Raw genomic sequence first — 5,783 nt, forward strand, 5'->3', positions numbered from 1 at the left:
GGAAATGATAAAAATTAGTATAGACAGTGAAATAATATCAATTATTCATATGTATAATACACTACTGGTAGAGCTTTGAACTGATACAACCATTCTAGAGTATAATCTGGAACCATTCTCAAAGAGCCATAAAACTCTTAATACCATTTGACCAAGCTATACCACTATATTCTATATTTCAAAGATATTACTGATAGGGGAAGAGAACCTGCAAAGAGCCCGCTCTTTGCTTGGTTGGGTCTCTGGAGGTAGGGTGGTGTGGTGAAGAATGAAATGAAAATGAGCCAGAGTACAAGTCAAAATTGCAGAGGCTGTTCCTTCTCTCTCTCGTGCCATCTGCTGATTTTAATTTTTATACCCTCTTTTCTTTATGATCTCATACAGGTTTTTTTCTTCCCCTACATTCAAAATCACATATTAACTTTTGAAACATCACAAGATTGAAATTTATCAAATATCTTACTGTGGTTAAACAAAGAAGCAGCTTGTCAAAAATTATTCATTACAGGGTGACTTGGTTTGAACTTGTTCTTTTCAGCCATGTGTAAGTAACAAGTACATCAGTTCCTAGCTAAGCATAATATTTAATTATATTTTAACTAATTATATTATGTATATAGTTACATTATACTATTCATTCCCATCATCAATCAAGGAGATAGTTATGGTAGTTGATTACATCCAATAAGATACAATAATATCAGTCTGGTCCAAGTTTTGTTCCCATGGTGTTCTTTCTGCTATAGGATCACTAAGAATACAGTTCTGGTAGGGTGATTCTGTGCTAATTTGTCATTGCCTTAATTTCTTTGTGTTTCACTGTTTCTATGGTCTGTAGGAGTTTGGGAACAAACTCAGGCCAGGTATTTTCTTGCTGGGAACTTTAGAAACTTGCATTAACTCACTAACTGCTGTTTTTTTTTGCTGGGCTGATTCTAGTGGAAATTTCTATACTCTAGGGGGTTGTACAGGGGTTTATTTTGGGATAGTGTAGTCTGTGAGTGTGATTGTTCTTGCCATGAACCTATACTGTTTTTCTGTGTCTCCTTTGAGCCGGATAAGGATATTGATTGCAATAATTTCAATGCAAGTGAATGTCACTGTAAAAAGAGTCACATAGGGTAAACTGAGTGTGGAATCGCCATCCTCCTGACAACCTGCCGTGCTGGATTGTCAGAGCTTGTGAGTAGCTGTGCTAACCTCACAGCCTCGATGGCTTCTGGCAAGAACCAACTTGTAAAAAAATGTCTATTTGTATTTCTAATCACTGACTCTCTCTTCATTTCTTTGGAGAGACTGGATATCAAATATTTAAGTTTTTCTCATTAAGTAATTTGTACTGTGCAACTCATAAATTGTGTTTCCATAATTCTGCAACATCTTGCTATGCATGGTTACATGCTCTCTTGGGAATAGAGTCATCTGATGCATCAAGAGTAAATTCATTTTCTTGCCTTATAATATTTTATTCAGAGATACTTGGACTCTTCTTGATATCATGAAGGTCAATTTTCCTTTCTTATTAATGCCTTCTCTGTTAGCTTATCGTCTTATGCTCGAAGTCTTTCATAGTTTTCTTCCTCCTGAAATCTTTGATTATACTCAGTTCTCCCCTCCTTTATGTTCCTTCTAAATTTCTGACGTCCTTTCCTCTGGTGGTTGATCCACTATGGGTTTAAAGAGATTGAGGGATTCAAAACCATCTTATCATCCTCCCACACTGAGAAATTAATCCCCTTCCAGCCACTTCCTGAAATCACTTCTGGGAGAAAAGGACTAGCTCCAGCTAGAGATCACTTCCCTTTCCTTCATGCCTGGTGGAGCCCATATAATGATACTGCCTTGCCTCATTTCCCTATATTTCTAATTTCTTCAGCCAAGTATACTGCCAATCTATAAAATACTTTTCCATTCTCTTTTACCTACACCTCGTCACAGAGAGGGTGGTAAAGTTGAGTTCTTTTGTTCTTAGTTGTAAAATGCTGAGGTGGGGTCAGGGGAAATAGGGGCTATCAGAAACAACGAATAACAAGGGTATTTTTTTAGTAGATACCAAAGCAAAAGCCTGTAAGTCCCCATTCACCAGTATACCAGAGTGAGAACAGATGGGAGAGTGGTGATGAATACACAGTTTAGTTTGAAGAATTTTGAAAATCATGAAGATTGGAAAAAATGTCTCTATCACCATTTTAATGGTCATATAACCCAACCAAAATGATTTCCCCTCAACCTCTCAACTATAGATGTGGTTATACTGCTGCCTAACCTCCAGTGACATCCTGTTACCTTCAGGGTGAAATATAAAGTCATCTGTTTGTCATTAAGTTACTTATAAAGTTTCCCTTTTCTAATTTTCTTAGACTTCACTCTCCTCTACACATCATATAATCCAGTTATACTTTTTTAGGCCTTATTCTCTAGACCTGTAATGTTCTTTTGGCTTACTATCATCACTCAGTAAGACTCAACTCAGACACCATCTATTCCAATAAGCATCCTACCCTTGACTAATAGTAAAGAGCTAATTCACCAAATACACCTGCCAGAGTAATTCTCAAGACTTAAGCTCAAGGATAATGCCACCTAGTGAGTCATTCAGATATTACATGCATACAATTGACTTTTGTACACATCCTAATTAACATCCTACACTGTGGGTTTAAATAAGGCAACATTCAAGTCACCCAATCAAAGGGACTCATGTAGAACCAATATCACAGTAACAGAGTCTGAATGGGTATCCATTCTGTTGTAGAGATTTTCCCTGCTAATATCAAGGAAACCTTCGACTTCAATTATTTTCTTAATTTGGTTTGCTTTTGCATTTTTGTTTCCCCTTTAACAGAATTAGTTTTTCTCTCTTCATTTGTGTTTGTTTCTTTATAAACTTCTCCCACATTTATATACTATGCCACCTTTCTTCTTCTTACTGCTCTTCAATTGCTCCAGATTTTATTTTGATTTTTCTGTCATTTCATCTTATTCCTCTTTACCATCTTGTGTTGAGCACAACAGTTGTATACTTTAAATGCTCCAGTTTCCTTTCAGCTTTTTTCTGTTGTCAGTTTGTTTATTGTCACTTCCCATTAATTTTCTTTCCTTTGCAAATAACTATCTTGTGCTATATGCAATACATTAAAAGAATCTTTCTTCTGTTTGCAGCTGCTTTTCCTGCTGATCTTCTCCTCTTTACTAGAGAATTTTTTTTTATTTTGCTTTCTTTTAATATTTTTATTTTCCAGTATTTGAGAGTTCAACTGTCTTCTGCTCTCAAAAGCATAGCATTTCAAAGTGAATAGGGATATCAGCACAGATTTAATATATAGTTTTAAAACCCTTACCTTCTGTCTTAGAATCAATACAATGTATTGGTTCTAAGGCATAAGAGTGGTAAAGGCTAGACAATGGGGGTTAAATGTCTTCCCTAAGGTCACACAGCTAGGCTGCATCTGAGACCAGATTTTAACCCAGGACTTCCTGTCTCTGGGACTAGCTTTCAATCCACCGAGTCACCTGGATGTCCTCCTCGATTTAATACTTTAAGGAGTCCCTGAGACTTTTTAAATACATCTAGTATACAATGGGATGTTATAGTCTGATTAAGAGGGAAATCAAATTATAATTTTTCATTGACCCTGGAAACTCTGTCTCTGTCATTTAAAAAGCTTTCAGGTCCCAAAAGGTCAGAAATCATGGCAATGTACCTGATCCATAAGCCAAAGGCCACATCATAAGAACTTCTTCCTTGGATAAGGTCCTACAAAGACTTGATAATATATATCCCTTTGCTTTTCATTTGCCAAATGGACAGTTATCTATTACCAGCAAGTCATTTACCTTCATATATATATAGATATATCTAGTTCTCACCTAAATTTTAAACCCATATTTAGCAAATAGGATAATTCTCCTTTCAGGCTGTACTAAACACATTGTACTATAGCTACACCTTTGTTGAAAGATAAGCTTTCTTAGATCATATGATTTGAGCACTCAAACTACATACAGCATGTAAAAGTAAACAGCTATGTTTTAGATTCAAAATATTTGGGTCGTTTGTGTTTTTTCCTCCCTTATAAACAAATAATTTAAACTCTTTAATACTGAAATTCTTTTATCACACTTGAAAGCTATGATAATAGAGCATGTTTAAGAACACCCATTAACAATCATGGTTGTATAGTTAATAATTTCCCAGAACTGTATGTTTTCTTTTCATTTCATTTAACTAATATTTAATTCACTATATTATAATAATTTTTTTTTAAATTGGTCTTAGGTCTTCAAAGATTTTGATAATTTTCCATAAAAGAATATAATTGACACATATAGCTGTCATAGGTTTTCTAATAAATTTTGCATTACTCCCTGCCCTTAAAACAGTTGAACTAAATTATCTCATATAGAAATTGTGACTGAGAGCCCTCTAACATTCTACTTTTATAGATTTCCATTTCTTCTTTTAATATTTTCTGTTGTCTCTTTGGATCATTAACTTTTGTCTGCCAATTTCTAATATCAGGAAGTTCTGTTCTTGGGAAAGGTTTATCACTCTTTGTTCCAAGGTATTAATTCTCCTTGCCATTCTTTCCTCCTTAGCTGTTGTTTCATTTAACATTGCTCTCTCTATCTCTTGCTTCATTTCTTCCAGGTACGCATGTATCCTCCTGGGTAAGACATCCTTTTTTTATGAAGTTCAATTTGTATGTGTAATTATACTCTCTTTTCTCCAAGTTAATATCTGAGGGCTTCTTCCAGTTCATAGTTTTAATTTTATTCAGTATTTTCTCTTGATTAGAGGTTTGTGCTAGGGTCTGATTCTGCTCTGTTCATATCCAAGGGAATGGAAGCATACACTTTGATGATGTGCATAGACCCTGCTTTGTCCTGAAGGTAGTAACTAGGATCAGGCCTGATCTTCTAAAGCAGGGGTCGGCAACCTTTTTGGCCATTAGAGCCATAAACAGCACATTTTTTAAAATGTAATTTCGTGAGAGCTGTACAGTGCTCACAGTGCGCGTTCCTGAAACAGCACCTGAAAAAAAATTGACTTTATGGCTCCTACAGAAAGAGCCATATCTGGCCCTCAAAAGAGCCCGATATGGCTCTCAAGCCATACGTTGCCAACCCCTGTTCTAGAGAAATTCCTAATATTCTTCTCAGTATCTTAAATGTCTCAACTTATATTTTAGCCTCAGAGCCTACTTTGGGTCCTTCTTGAAGAGGTGCAAATCTAGAGTTAGCTCTATCCTTTTTTGTAAGCATTTCTAACAGTCAGATGTTATTGATTGTTCTGACTGCAGGTCTGAAAATACGGAGTTCTGCTTTATAGGTGTTAATCTGCTCTTTTCTCTTGCTCTGGCTTCTGCTATGTACATCCAGCAATTGTTTTTATTGTGTTTTTTTTCATTTTCATTCTTTAATTATGTATTCATTTTTTATCTTTGTTCAAATGTGTCAGTGGTTTGACTCTACACAGGTGGCTCATTCAGAAATGACTCATGTCAGTAACAAATGGTTTCTTACCAGCGAAAATATAGTTGATTTCATTTTTGTATTATGCTATTTAGAATTTGCTCTGTCTAGAGACTCCTGTTCTTGTCTTTAAGAAATGATTAATGAGGTGTAGTATGAGGTGACTGGGTGGTCTAAAAGTGTTTGTCTTTTTATATACCTTACTCCTGAACCATATATTACAATATATATTTTACAATATTCCTAAAGGCCTGTTTTTTCATCAAAGTCAGTGAATATGAAATTTTATGTTAATTAAATTTGGAAGT

This window comes from Gracilinanus agilis, chromosome 2, assembly GCF_016433145.1.
Source record: "Gracilinanus agilis isolate LMUSP501 chromosome 2, AgileGrace, whole genome shotgun sequence".
In the NCBI taxonomy this organism is placed as follows: Eukaryota; Metazoa; Chordata; class Mammalia; order Didelphimorphia; family Didelphidae; genus Gracilinanus; species Gracilinanus agilis.